General features: G+C 40.3%; 1 pseudogene; it reads right to left on the bottom strand.

Annotated features, from left to right (window-relative positions):
• Positions 1 to 4,434: 4,434 nt before the first annotated feature.
• On the bottom strand, positions 4,435 to 4,556 carry LOC117078724 (annotated as a pseudogene).
• Positions 4,557 to 15,358: the final 10,802 nt, after the last annotated feature.

The following is a 15,358-nucleotide window of genomic DNA, read 5'->3' as shown; positions in this document are numbered from 1 at the left end:
GGCCGCCTTGTTAGGCTAAATGTGCAGCCTATGGCGGCACAGGCCGCCGGCGGGCCGAAACCGATTTACATTGTTACATTTTAATTTGTTCGATGTTTGAGTCCTTAAGATGATGGTTTGCGGCCTCTTAGTGCTTCAGGGGATTTTGTTCCTGCACTGGCGTTCCTTTCTCATCCCAGCCCTGGCCCCTGCTGAGTCATTTTTGTCACCTGCAGGGGTCCCAGGGCGACCCCACCCCAAGCTGGCGGAGCTGGAGAGAGCAGGGCTGAACTGCCCTGGGCCTGCTTACCTGAGCCTGCTCTGCTCGGGAACTTCGTAGGCCCTGGGGAGTGTGTCGGGGGAGGAGAAAACTGGCTGCAAGGCCAAAAGGGGAATAGAAGAAAATGAGGGCCAGGAGCAGAGGGGACGGAGTTGGGGGAGGCGTGCGTGCAAAGGGAACCGAAGTGTACGTCCAGCTCCGAGAGAGGCTCCTCTTGCAAAAGCACCCCCGGAACATTTGCTGCCTTGATACCTTTCCAAGTGCCTTCATGCTCAGATGCTATCTTGCAGATGCCGCTGTCATGCCCACTTTTCTGACCGGGACGCAAACCCAGACGTTAGTCAGTGGCAGAACCAGTCACACATTCCCTTCTGTAGATATTTACTGTCTTGTTTCCGATACAATACAGTTCATTATTATAACGCCCTCCCCCCAAGCCCGGTCAAAGAACCTTGTTAGTGCCTAAGGCTGAGGGGGTGGCTAGAGAGGGAAGAGAGTTGGAAGGGTGTTTAAGCAATACAGCCCTCATATTCTAGGACACTGGTTGGCAAGACTTTTTCTAAAAGGACCGAGATAGTAAATATTTTAGGCTTCGGGGGCAACTGCTCGACTCTGTCGCGTTGTAGCGCAAAGCAGCCGTGGAAAATGTGGATACATTTGGCCGTGTTCCAATAAAACTACAGACACTGAAATCGTTTTCAGGGTCACAACATCTTTTTTTCAACCGCTTGAAAACGGAAAAACCATTCTCAGCTCGAGGGCCATACAAAAACATGTGGTGGGTTAGATTTAGTCGGAGGACTGTAGTTTGCACACCTTGTTCTGGAATAATTGTACCTTATGGCTCTGCTTCAAAGAGAACCTCGTGTGCAAAACAAGAGGCGGCTTGGGAGATGATTGTATCCCTTTAATACAGTGTACTGATTCTGATAAGTAGGATGATTTCCAAAACCTATTAAAAGAAATGTTTGAAGGACTGAAAGAAATCTGCCCAGACGACGTGGCTTTAAAATCTTGATAACTGTTGGCCTCAGTGAGGGTCAGAGAAGGAAATATGGAACAAATATTTTGGGAGTTTCTGAGAATATTCACACGCTATCATGCATTTAATCCGAAGGTATCATGTACAGCATATTTCATTGGTTTTGCATTTTTGTTGTTGTTAAATTGAATCTGTCAATTCTATTTAATTTTTTTGGCCTTTTTTCCATCAACTTCTTTTTTTGCATTAAAAAAAAGTGATGTTTTCTCTCTTGTATTGCTTATCCGTTGGGTTTGCCTGTCTCCCCAACCTCTTAGCTCTGGTCCTAATCTTTTCTGGCACTTTTCTGGGGTTGTTCTTTTTGTCTCTTCTGTGCTCAGCTAGTAGAGTAAGGCACGAACAGGTGCACACACACAAGGAAGGGATGAATTTTATTTCATTTTTTCGAAAATGCAAATTCTAAATGGACTTCATGATTGAGCTTAGTCACAACTTGAAGTTTGAAAAACACTACACTATGATTTTTAAAATTTCTCTTTCCTTTTTCTTTTTTCTTTTTTTTTTTTTGTTTTTTTGTTTTTTTGGAAGAGGCTCTCATTCTGTCACCCAGGCTGGAGTGCAGTGGCACGATCACAGCTCACTGCAGTCTCAACCTCCTGGGCTCAGGCGAGCCTCACACCTCAGCCTCCCGAGTAGCTGGGACCACAGGCACAGGCCACCATTCCCAGATTTTGTTTTGTTTTGTTTTTAGTAGACACAGGGTTCACCGTGTTGCCCAGGCTGGTCTCGAACTCCTGAGCTCAAGGATCTGCCCACCCTGGCCTCTCAAAGTGCTGGGATTACAGGTATGACCCACCATGCTGGGCCTAGTGTTTAAACCTTTAGCTGTTCCCGACTACCCTTTATAAAATAGCAACATGCCCCCATCCACCCCCACAGGTAATCACCTTCTATTCCCTTTACTCTATTTTCTGTTTTTTCACAGTGCTTATCGCTTATCGCCATCTGACAGATGTTTGTCCACAGGCTTTTTCTTGCACACTAGAATGTAAATTAGAGGGTAGGATTCTTGTTTTGTTGTGCCCTCAGCACCTGGACCTGTGCTTACCAGATGAGGAAGCTGAGCCAGAGTGGTGAGGTTTCTTGCCAAGGTGCCATAGCTAGTGAGTGCTGGAGTTGGAATTTGAATTTAATCAGTCTTATATTAAGACAGCAAAAGTGATCCTATGGATAGAATAAACTATTTACTAAAAGGAATCAGAGACATAATACCCAGACATACCTGCAGAGTGATTCCATGTTCATTAGCAACTATGGTTCACTAGGTTGGGGGCAAAAAAGTTTTAGCCATTCAAAAAAACTTTTTGAAGTACCTACTGTGAGCCAAACAGTGTTCTGGAAACTGCAGCTAGCTGGATGAACAAGACATACAGAGATCCTGCTCTTTTATACTCTCCTTTATTGTTTGTTTTCTTATTACAAAACAAAGCTTGTTACAGAAAGATCTGAAAATTATACAAGCAAAAGAGGAGCATAAGGATTACCAATTTTGTTTCTGGCCAAATTGTTTTCATCCAGTCATTATTAGGAGCAGAAGAAAATACACTAAGATATTAATAGCCATTGTCTCTTGATACTAGTATATTGTTATTTTATTCTTCATATATTGCCCTATTTTAAAATTTTTTCCACTGGACGCATAATACTCATATAAATAGAAAAACGCATGCATTTTAGAAAAAAAAGTTGGAGTAATACAAATGAAGAGTTGTCTTAATGTGATAAAATTCTAAGTAATTTAAAATATTGTTTAATGCAATTGTGTGAGAGGGAGTTGAAGGAAAATTATTATAATAGAAAACACACTGTTCTTTGAACTTGTACTTTGTTTGCATTGACTATTGTGGTATTTTATTAGGTAAAGTGAAGTGACTGTTTTATACTTACAAATGTGTTAATATGTAACCTTTGTGGGGTGTCCCTCTGGATTTCTAAAAGACCAACCTACCCTGTTGCTAGCTGTTGAGGCTAAGCCACTTGAGCTCTGCACTGGGGACAGTGAATAAAGGAAATGACCTAGACCAGAATCACTGAGGCTTAGGCTTAGAATCACTGGGGCATGGTAAATAAATATTTGTCAAACGAAAAATAATGAACAAGAAACTCCTCTTAGGCTTGTCCCAATCCATAAGCATCAATGAGAAAGCTTCGCATGTAAACTTTTTTAAATTTTATTTTTAATGGACATCACAATCATATAAATGTATGGGGTACAATGTGATGTTTTGATATTTGTTTACATTATGAGATGATTAAATCAAGCTAATTAACAAATTCATCACCTCTCATAGTTAACTTTTTTGTGGTGAAAGCATTTAAAATATCTTTCAGCAATTTGGAAATATATAACACATTACTATTATTATAGTCACCATTCTGTAGAATAGATCACTAAAGCTTATTTCTCCTAACTGTAGAATCTTCTTGTAGACATATAGCCCTGAGTGTTTCATTCCAAGCACAATGTTCTTTTATTCAAAGTTTTCATATACAATACATTCTTATTTATCACTGAAGACCTCTTCTGAAATTCATTGTAGTGTACGTTTGTTGTAATTTCTGGCCACCATCCATTTTTCCTTCTCCAGGAAACAGCATGCTGGATTTCTTTTGAGTGAACTACTCTTCCTTAATCCGTTACATTTTGGGAGGACTGTCCATCAGGATGTCCCACTCTCCACCAGCTAAAAGGTAGGGCGCCGGACCCCAGTGGGCAACACCCTTCTTGGAATGTGAATTCTTTTTATTTTATTTTATTTTTTTTGAGACGGAGTCTCGCTCTGTCGCCCAGGCTGGAGTGCAGTGGCCGGATCTCAGCTCACTGCAAGCTCCGCCTCCCGGGTTTACGCCATTCTCCTGCCTCAGCCTCCCGAGTAGCTGGGACTACAGGCACCCACCACCTCGCCGGCTAGTTTTTGTATTTTTTTAGTAGAGACGGGGTTTCACCATGTTAGCCAGGATGGTCTCGATCTCCTGACCTCGTGATCCGCCCGTCTCGGCCTCCCAAAGTGCTGGGATTACAGGCTTGAGCCACCGCGCCCGGCCGGAATGTGAATTCTATAGATTCATGCTGGTGAAACACCTGGAGGTGCAAGTCCATTGATTCCTGCTTCCTGGATCTCTGGAATGGCTGTGGTTCCTACCCTTTCCAAGTTGGCTCCTTTGATTCTGTGAGCTCCTACGTAGCTTTTCAATTAGCAATAATCGCGCCTCAGATAAACCTCATTGGCTGTGATACTGCCACTGCGCAAAGCTCCTGTGTAGCTTTTATGGATTTCCTTTTTGCTTAAGTTAGCCTGTGTCCATTTGTTGCCTACCATCAAAGAAATCTGATTTTTGCGCAAACCTACCCCCTTCTCTCTAAGTTCTGAATTTAACCACAGATTATCCTGAATAAGGAACATGACCTTTGTAGCTGGAGAGGACACAGACATGATACTAAAAAATTCGCAAAATTGTGCTTGCAATTGTATAAGAAAGCTACAACACTCTGTAAGGCAAAAGCTATGCTAAGTATTTCATATAGAGCTGATTCAATACCGAGAATTGGGTACATATCAGCTGCCTCACCTGCTGGCTGGCACTCCCCACAGTCATTGCTCTGACAACTGAAAAGTGTACTACTCGGCTGAGACTCAGATCACCAAGGAAGGTGTGGCTGGTTGGTGCTGACATCTATGTGGTATGGTGATGCTGGAAAGGCTGAAAGAAAGTGGAGGCTGGAGCCATGTGTGTTGGGCATCTGTTGATAGGAGTTGGCAGCAAGAAGACCCTTCTCACCCCTTCCAATCTCCCATCAGAACCTTCCATTGACAGAACCTAACAGGAAGGCAACCAGCAAGGGAGTTTGGGAAAAGCAGTTTGCAGTGCCAGCCCTAGCATCACAAACAAAGTGAAAGGGGGTTAGCTTAACATTAAGAGGAGGCAGGAAAATAACCGCAACAAAACCATGCTTCACTTTTAAGAGGATCAGTAATGGTTTTTGAAAATAGAATTCCCTAGTAAATTGGAAATTTGCAATATAACTGTGGCTGAATGTAAATTACTTCATTATTGTACTATGCTGAAAGACCTAAGGGCACAAATTTCAAATCTGTAACATGTTCTCTGGCCCTCAGTGATGGCATATGGATATATCAGTCGGAAAATATGCCTTTGAATACATATTTATGAGGTACAGGAGGTACAGCAAGATTGTTTAGTTTGATTATTACAAGAGGAAACTGACACTGATGTAAAGCTATCATAGCCATCGAAAGGTCTGTAATTATAAGGTCACTTACAAATTCCTATTGAGAATTGCTTTTCAATATAGGTTAGAGGAAAAACCAGAGACACGCATTATATTGTTGAAAAAATGCTTCACAATCTCTAAAGGGAAATTATACATGCTTCAAATGTACAGATCTATTAAGCCAACAGATTTTATTCAGAAAGTTTGCAAACTTACTGCTCATCTGAGATTAACCGATAGAAGGGGAAAGTATTATACTAGTAGAAAACAAAATGTTAGATGAAAATGCATCTGTGAATGTTCACAGCACTTTATTTGTAAAAGCTAAAAACTGAAATCAGAGCAGATGTCCTTCAACTAGTGAATGGTTAAACAAACAAACATATGTATGGTACATACATATCATCAATGTACCAAGAAAAAGGAAGAAACTATTGATACACACAATGACTTGGATGAAGCTCCAGGGAATTAGACTGAGTGAAAAAAGTCAATCTCAAAAGGTTACATACTATATAATTCCATTCATATTACATTTTTGAAATAAAAATCAGGACAGATTAGTTGTGCCAGGGAATAGGGATGGGGAGTGGTGTATAGGAAGGTAAGTATGGTTATAAAAGGGCAAAATGAAAAATCCTTGTGCTTGTGTAGTATTGGAACTGTTCAGTATCTTGACTTTGGTGGTAGATACAAGAACCTACAATTTTGGGTGATAAAATTATATAGTTCTTTACACACATACACACACACACACACGGACAAGTAAAACTGGGAGAATCTAAACCAGATGAGTGGATTATATCAATGTCAATATCCTGATTGAGATATTATACTATTCTTTTGCAAGATGTTACCTTTGTGGGAAACTGGGCGAAGTGTACAGGGGATCTCTCTATATTATTTCTTACAACTGTGTGTGAATCTACAATATCTTAAAAATTGTAATTAAAAATTATAAATGGTGTGCAGACTGCATGTTCTCACTCATAGGTGGGAATTGAACAATGAGATCACTTGGACACAGGAAGGGGAACATCACACACCGGAGCCTGTCGTGGGGTGGGGGGAGGGGGGAGGGATAGCATTAGGAGATATACCTAATGTAAATGACGAGTTAATGGTGCAGCACACCAACATGGCACATGTATACATATGTAACAAACCTGCACATTGTGCACATCATGTACCCTAGAACTTTAAGTATAATAAAAAATAAAATAAATAAAAAATAAATGGTGTGCAGAAAAATATCAAAAAATCTTAATGATGCTTTCAGTACTGTTTCATTTATCAACTGAAATAAAGGCAACAGTTTCTGTATCTGTGGAGTGGTTCTTTAAAACGCTTTAAAATTATAGACAATTTTAAGCACAAAAAAGAAAACAGAATAGTGGAATGAACTATCTATGTACGTACCATCCAACTGCAGTAGTTATCAGCTCATAGTCAAATGCGTTTCATCTCTCTCCCCAATCCATCCTTCCCATCTCTTATTATTTTGATGCAAATATTACATATCACACTATTTCATCTGCAAGTATTTCTCTATGCATCTCTAAAAGATAAGGACTTTTCAAAAAATTCAAAATAACTACAATACATTCTCATATGTAAAAAAGTAGCAATAATTCCTTGATATCCATATCCAGATAGTATTTACATTCCTCCTTGTGTGTGTTTTAGCTTTATGGAGGTATAATTTATGTACAATACACTGCACCCATTTAAAGTATGCAATTCAACGAGTTTTGACAGATGTAAACACCCATGAAACCACAACTACAATTAAAAAAAAAAAAGAACATTTCGATCACACCCAGAAGTTTCCTTGTGCCCCTTCCTCCATCAATGACCACTGAACAACCACGGATCTGGCTGTTGCCACCACAGATGAATTTGTGGAGAACGTGATTTTGGAAAAAAACCTACATAAATGGTACATAATTTTATAAAAATTAGAAGGGGGTTTAGAGAATGAAGAAAGATATGTATATATTTTTGTCTGATATATTTCAGTAGTGAGCCCCAAGGCAGAAAGCAAGTTAAATTTTGAATACTCCAATAGTAGCAGCCCTTACTCAACACTTATTGGGGGCTTACTATGTGCCAGGTATTTTACCTATATTATCTAATCTGTCTCATGATAACCTTACAATTATTATTAATCATGTTATTATCATCAAACCCATTGTACAGTTGAGTATACTGAGGCCAAGAGAGGTTAAGTAACTTGCCCATGATCTCACAGCTTGCAACTGAAAATGTTTAGATTAAAAAACAGATCATCTGACTCCAGAGACAATTCCCTTAAACATTTAGCTGTAGTCAGTTTATCAGCAAAAAGAACTGATACGAAAATAACACCTCGAGGTATTGCCAAAAAGTCTTACCTCTCTTTGACAAAGGAGCAAAGGCAATTAATGCACAAAGGATAATCCTTTTAAAAAATGGTACTGGAATAACTGGACATCCACATGCAAAAAAACCAACAACAAAACAAAAAAAAAAAACAAAAACGAAGCTAGACATAGGCCTTACACCTTTCACAAAAATTAACTCAAAATGAATCAGAGACCTAAATGTAAAATGCAAAACTACAAAACTCCTAAAAGATAATATAAGAGAAAATCTAAATGACTTTGGGATTGGTGATCACTGCTTAGACACAGCACCCAAAGTATGATCTACCAAAAAGAAAAATTGATAAATTGGACTCCATGAAAACTTAAAACTTCTGCTCTGCAAAAGACATTGTTAGAGAACCAAAAGATAAGCCACAGAGAAAATATTTGCAAAACATTTATCTGATAAGGACTGGTATCCAAAACATACAAGCAATTCTTAAGCACAACCTTAAGAAAACAAACAGCTCAATTTAAAAACGCAAAAGATCTGAACAGACACCTCACCAAAGAAGATCTACAGATGGCAGATAAGCATATGAAAAGATGCTCCACATCATATGCCATTACAGAATTGCAAATTAAAACAAGAAAATACCATTACACACATATTAAAATGGCTAAAATCTACGGAACAGTAAAAAGATCATTGCTTGCCAGAGATTCAGGAGCGGGGAGGCAGGGATGAATAGATGGGATTTTTAGGACAGTAAAACTATTCTGTATGGTACTGTAATGGTGGATACATGTCATTATATCTTTCTCAAAAGCCATATAATGTACAATACAAAGACTGAACCCTAATGTAAACTATGGACTTTGGTTAATAATAATGCATCTATATTGGCTGATCAATTATAACAAATGTGCCATATTAATGCAAAATTAATGTGTGAAATTAAAGTAATAGAGATTAGCATGTGTGAATTAACATGGGAAACTGTATTGATGGCAACTGTACTTTCAGCTCAATTATTCTGTAAACCTAAAACTGTTCACAAAAATAGTCTATTAATTTAAAAAGCCTTATCCTCTGTAAGACTCATTTTCCTCATCTCTGAAGTGAGGAGTTGGACTAGATCTCAGAAGAAATGCTGTATTTATAAGTAGAGATAAATTGTTTTTTTATCCCCTTACATTTCCAAAAGGATTCACTTTATTATTTTTCCTTCTCTCTGCCATGTGGCTTTCAATGATTGCATTGATAGATCAGCCAAGCTGGCATCACTGGCTGTGGGTGTTCCAGCAAAGAATAGGCTCACACAGAGGAGTCAAAAGTTTTATTATCAAGTCTTTTTGGTGATCTTTTAAATAAAACTTTGGGAGAAAACGTGTTTCTCAGGTCTAGCAAATGTTTTCTGTTTCTTAGTTTGAAGGTCATTTTGTGTATTCATCTATAATTTAGCTTCAGCGACCTTGAAAATATAATCATTTCAAATTATAGTAAATATTCAAATTTTGGGGGGAAATCCTTCCTCCCTCCCTTCCTTCCCTTCCCTCCCTCCTTCCTTCCCTTCCCTTGCCTCCCTCCCTCCCTCTTTCTTCCTTTCTTCCTTCCTTCCTTCCTTCCTTCCTTCCTTCCTTCCTTCCCTCCCTCCCTCCCTCCCTCCCTCCCTCCTTCCTCCCTCCCTCCCTCCTCCCTCCCTCCCTCCTTTCTTCCTTTCTTCCTTTCTTTCTTTCTTTCTTTCTTTCTTTCTTTCTTTCTTTCTTTCTTTCTTTCTTTCTGATATAGGATCTCGGTCTGTCACCCAGGCTGGATGCAATGATGTGACCACAGCTTATTGTAGACTGACCTCTGGGACACGAGCAATCCTCCCTGGACTCTAGGTAAATGCCACCACGCCTGGCTAATTTTTGCATGTTCTGTAGTGACGTGGTCTCACTATGTTCCAGGCTGGTCTCAAACTCCTGGGTTTAAGCCATCCTCTCATGTGGGGATCATAGGAGTGAGCCACTGCACCCGGCCAGGAAATCTTAATTATCCTATGATTTTAGTGAAATCCTTTGTTAACCATGCCGTGTAGCCAAATATCACAGTAAGTTAGTCTTAAATGAACATAAAGATTTATATAGTAGTGTAAATTGGTCACATGGACTTTGTTGTTTCATCCTGGCATTAAATTAAAAGACTTCCAAGAGCATCATGGCCATATAAACTCTGCCATTCTAACTTCTCCTTGCTAAGGGGAGGTACAACATTTATATAAGCCACCATGTCCCATTCTCCCTACTGGCAGTCATAAGCATTTGGTCACGTTTAATGAGTCAAACTGAGTGAAGAATGAGGTACAAGAGAACTAGATTTTAAAGAATCAGCAACCATCACAATGTATACCATATTGTTATTTAAGTTGTAAATGTATAAACGTGCTGTGGATGATTCCTATTGAATCATTTATTTTATTTCATTTTATTTTTTTGTGAGACGGAATCTCATTCTGTTGCCCAGGCTTCCCAGGTTCAAGTGATTCTCCTGCCCCAGCCTCCCAAGTAGCTGGAACTATAGGCACCTGCCACCACGCCTGGCGTTTTTTTTGTTGTTGTTGTTGTTTTTGAGACAGTGTCTCACTCTGTAGCCCAGGCTGGAGTGCAGTGGAATGATCTCAGCTCACTGCAACCTCCGCCTCCTGGGTTCAAGCGATTCTCCTGTCTCAGTCTTCCGAGTAGCTGGGACTACAGGTGCGTGCCACCATACCCTGCTATTTTTTTTGTATGTTTAGTAGAGACGGGGTTTCACCGTGTTAGCCAGGATGGTATCGATTTCCTGACCTCGTGATCCGCCCGCCTCAGCCTCCCAAAGTGCTGGGATTACAGGCGTAAGCCACCATACCCGGCCTAATTTTTGTATTTTTGGTAGATACAGGATTTCACCATGTTGGCCAGGCTGGTCTCGAACTCCTGACCTCAAGTGATCCAGCCTCCTCAGCCTCCCAAAGTGCTGGGATTACAGGCGTGAGCCATTACACCGGTCTGCATGTTATCATTTAATTCCTAAGGAGTCAGGGTAATTTGAGTTGATGGACCTTAAATTTATATTAAATAGTATTTTGTTGTTCTGGGGGTAACTTAAATTTACATTAAATAGGTGTTGTTTTTCTGGGGTAACTGTTAACACTAAGTATTTTTGCTTATGTTATATTAATTATTCTTTTCTAGTCAAGAAAGAAGAGACTTGCCCCATCCACCACTTTACTAACATTATAGAAAGGAATGTTATATATATTTAGATTGCTTACAGCAGTGGCTTTTACATTTTTCTTGGCTGCAACCTATAGTTACGCAAACATTTTTCATCTATCTGTCTATCTCATCTGTCTATCTGATACTGAAACAATTTTTTCAAAAAATAGTACTTATTTTTGTTATGTATAATATTCTCTGATATGATCTGTTTTGTTCTATTTCATTTTAAAAAGTGCTGCTCGTGACCCTCTAATTTGATTCCATGAATGGGCCAAGACCAGCAGCTCGAAAAATGTGGCTTGGAGAGCTCCAGATAAAATGTGCAGTGAATAGACCAATTATCACATGTAATGATAAAAATGCACTAAAAGAAAGTTTTTACCACTTCACTTCTGAATAAATGTAAAAATTTAAAACTAACATACCATACACTATTTCTGGGGAGTAGGATTGAGAGATAAATCCTTTTAATTTTAGCTTCAAAATTGTTTGAAAAAATAATTTTCATGTAGAACTTTTATAGTAAAACAAAAAATCTAACATGATATAGTTATTTACCCCAACGAGCTGATGTTGTACTTTCTAAAAGTAATGTTTTATAAAAAATAGTAAAAAATTGGGCGTAACAGGAACGTGGAATTATAGGGTATTAGTTGCATAAATTGTAGATTATTCATGGGATGTACTATGGAATCATCATAAATGATTATGTAAGGTCTAGCTCAGTGGTTCTCAACCAGGGGTAATTTTGCCTCCCAGGGGACATTTGCCAATGTCTGGAGACATTTTGGTTGTCATAACTGGGAGAGGGGGATACTCCTGGCGTCTAGTGGGTAGAGGCCAGGAATGCTGCTAAACATCTTCCAATGTATAAGACAGTCCCCCCATGACAAAGAATAATCCCCAAATATCAATAATGCTGAGACCAAGAAACCCTAGTCTAGCTAAAAGCCTATATCTATATTTACCTCATTTTGTAAAGCTGTAAGTCATCTTTTTTGTACGTGTATCCCATCCAGAAAAAAAAGAAGCTTTCTACCTAGGAAACCAGACCACCTGGTTTCTTGTAATTATTTAATAAATATTTGTTGAATTATTACATGAGAAAGAAGATGAACTCTGTAATTACTGAAATGGAAAGATGTCCACAATATATTTAACTGAAAAGCAAGCAAGTTATAAAGCAGTATAAGTGATCTACAGATTTAACACAATCCCTAACTCAGTTAAATTATTTGCAGAAATTGATAAGCCGATCCTCAAATTCATATGAAAAGTCAAGGGATCTGGAAAAGCCAAAACAATCTTGAACAAAGTTGGAGGACTCACACTTCCCTAGATCAAGACTTACTACAAGCTACAGTAATCAAGACAGTGTGGTACTGGTGTAAGGATACACATATATATTAATGGGATTCCATCAACTGACAAATGAGTAAATAAAATGCATTATGTCTATACAATGAAATACTACTTGGCAATAAAAAGAAATGAAGTCCTGATACATGCTACAACATGGATAAACCTTGAAAACATCATACTAAGTGAAAAAAGCCAGACACAAAAAACACATATTGTATGGTTCCTTTATTTATTTATTTATTTATTTATGAGACGGAGTCTGGCTCTGTCGCAGGGCTGGAGTGCAGTGGCGCGATCTCGGCTCACTGCAACCTCTGCCTCCTGGGTTTAAGCAATTCTCCTGCCTCGGCCTCCCGTGCAGCTGGTTTTACAGGCGTGTGCCACCATGCCCGGCTAATTTTTTTTTTTTTGTATTTTAATAGAGTTTCACCATGTTGGTCAGGATGGTCTTGAACTCCTGGCCTCAGGTGATCCGCCCACCTCGGCCTCCCAAAGTACCGGAGGTAACAGGCGTGAGCCACCTCGCCCGGCCGTATGGTTCCATTTATATGAAATGGCCAGAATAGACAAACCCATAAAGACACAAAATAGATTAGTGATTACCTAACGTTGGAAGGTTTGGGGGAAAATGAGGAGTGATTGCTAATTTGTCTGCTTTCTTTTAGGAGGTATGAAAATGTTCTGTAATTAGATTGTGAATGTACTAAAAACTAGTCACTTGTATGCTTTAATTGGGTGAATTGTATAGTATGTGATTTCATCTCAATAAAGCTAATTTTTTAAAAAAGAAGAGCCAACACGATATGTCTCTGTGCCCCAGAATGTAGCGGGCTCAGATAAATGTGGAACATTAGCGGGTCAGTGTGTACCTGCTTTCCAAAAACATTCTTTGTGAAACTCTTGATTGATGAGTTGCAGCTGCACGAGAAGGGATGTGACTTGGCACTTGCTCCCAAACAGGGACAATGCACCGAACACAGTGTACACACGTAGGTGCCCATTTGAAGGGGTAGCTGTTCTGAGTTGAAGAACTGCACCGGGTTCAACCCAATTCTTGTACTGTGCATGTCCTGCGTGGGGGAGGGACCCGGAAACTGTGCCAGACCTCAGGAGGCAGCTGCTGTTTGGCCACGTGCATTGCTCACTGAATATCTCTTAAAAATAAGTAAACTAGTGTAGGGAGAAATGCCATTATGTGTGGTATAACCGTATATTTAGCTGTATTAGTGATTTTATCTGGGTGACAGGATTTTGAGTGATCTTTATTTTCTTTGTATTTCTCTGTGTTTACTATTTTGTGTGTGTGTGGAAATATTAATATACTAATGTCTTCAGAAAAAAATCTGTACAAAGAGGTTTAGCTCTCCACCCGCCCCGCCCCTCCCCAGCACCAGAGGTGTCACTGGTGAGGCTGAAATCCCAGGCAGAAGTCAGCGGCCGCCCAGGTCCCTCATGTTTTTTGCATTCTGTGGAGAGGGTGCTTGGGGACCCGCAAAACTCAGGCGGGGACTGCTTCGCGGGAAGCCCCACCCCGCCGCCACGGTTTTTCATTTCTAATGCGCAAGCGTGAGAACAGCCTTGCATGGGTGGTAGGTCGGGCATAAACTCTTGGGCTCAGGCTCCAGGCAAGCTAAGCTCTGGTGCCAGCTGTGTGGGGGAGTGCCCCGAAGGGCCAGGTGCCGGGCACCCAGAAACAGGAGTCCCCTTCATCCAGTGGGAAGTGGAGTCTCAGTCTAGTCCTCCCAGTCCCCACAGGGGGAGCCACAGGTTCCAGCTTGTTTGTTGCCAGGTGCCACTGAGAGAGCGCCTGGGATCATTCATCGAATAATCCTGCCTGTCTCTCGTCACTTTTAAACAGCCATATAGTACCATCCTTTGTTTAAACAGAGAATGTCTTTATCCCACAAGGGTAGGTAGTCCAGGAAATACTGAGATACAGGAATAATAGGATTATGTGATCAAACCCTCTCAAACAGATTTTCCTTAGTAGTCTCTAGAGCATTCAAAATGCGTATTCTATTTTATGTCGCTTTTCTTTCTAGTGGTCAGATTACTGAAGATTTCTAAGCTATCCCTTTTATAAATGTGCCGCTTCATCTGCTAAACGCATACTAGTTTCCAACTCTAGCCACGGGAGGGCGCACGAATCAAGTGACGTTTGGTATAACATGTTTTGGGACCTCCTTGCTTGGGTTGAGGAAAAAAACAGGGGCATTGTGGTCCTCTCATGAATGTAGAGCAGCACTATCCAATGGAACTTTCTGCAATGATGGAAATGTCCAATATCTGTGTTGTTCAGCACGGCAGCCACTAGCCACAAGTGGATATGTAGCTAAAATGACTGAAGAAATGAAAATTTAATTTTAGTTCGTTTAACTATACATTTATTTTTATTTTATTTTATTTTATTTTATTTTGTTTTTTTGAGACAGGGTCTTGCTTTGTCATCCAGGCTGGAGTGCAGTGGCGAAAGCACGGCTCACTGCAACCTCAACCTCCTCGGCTCAAGTAATTCTCCCACCTCAGCCTCCCAAGTAACTGGGACTACAGGCCTGAGCCACTGTGCATGGACAATTTTAAATTTTTTTATAGAGACAGGGTCTCCCTGTGTTTCTCAGGCTGATCTCGCACTCCCACCTCGGCCTCCCAAAGCACTGGGATTACAAGCGTGAGCCAACACACTTGGCTAATTAAAAATTCAAATAGTCGGCCGGGCACGGTGGCTCAAGCCTGTAATCCCAGCACTTTGGGAGGCCGAGACGGGCGGATCACGAGGTCAGGAGATCGAGACCATCCTGGCTAACACGGTGAAACCCCATCTCTACTAAAAATACAAAAAATTAGCCGGGTGAGGTGGTGGGCGCCTGTAGTCC

The sequence above is a fragment of the Trachypithecus francoisi genome, unplaced genomic scaffold (assembly GCF_009764315.1).
Source record: "Trachypithecus francoisi isolate TF-2019V2 unplaced genomic scaffold, Tfra_2.0 Lachesis_group6, whole genome shotgun sequence".
NCBI lineage: Eukaryota > Metazoa > Chordata > Mammalia > Primates > Cercopithecidae > Trachypithecus > Trachypithecus francoisi.
This window is presented reverse-complemented; position numbering and strand designations above follow the sequence as displayed.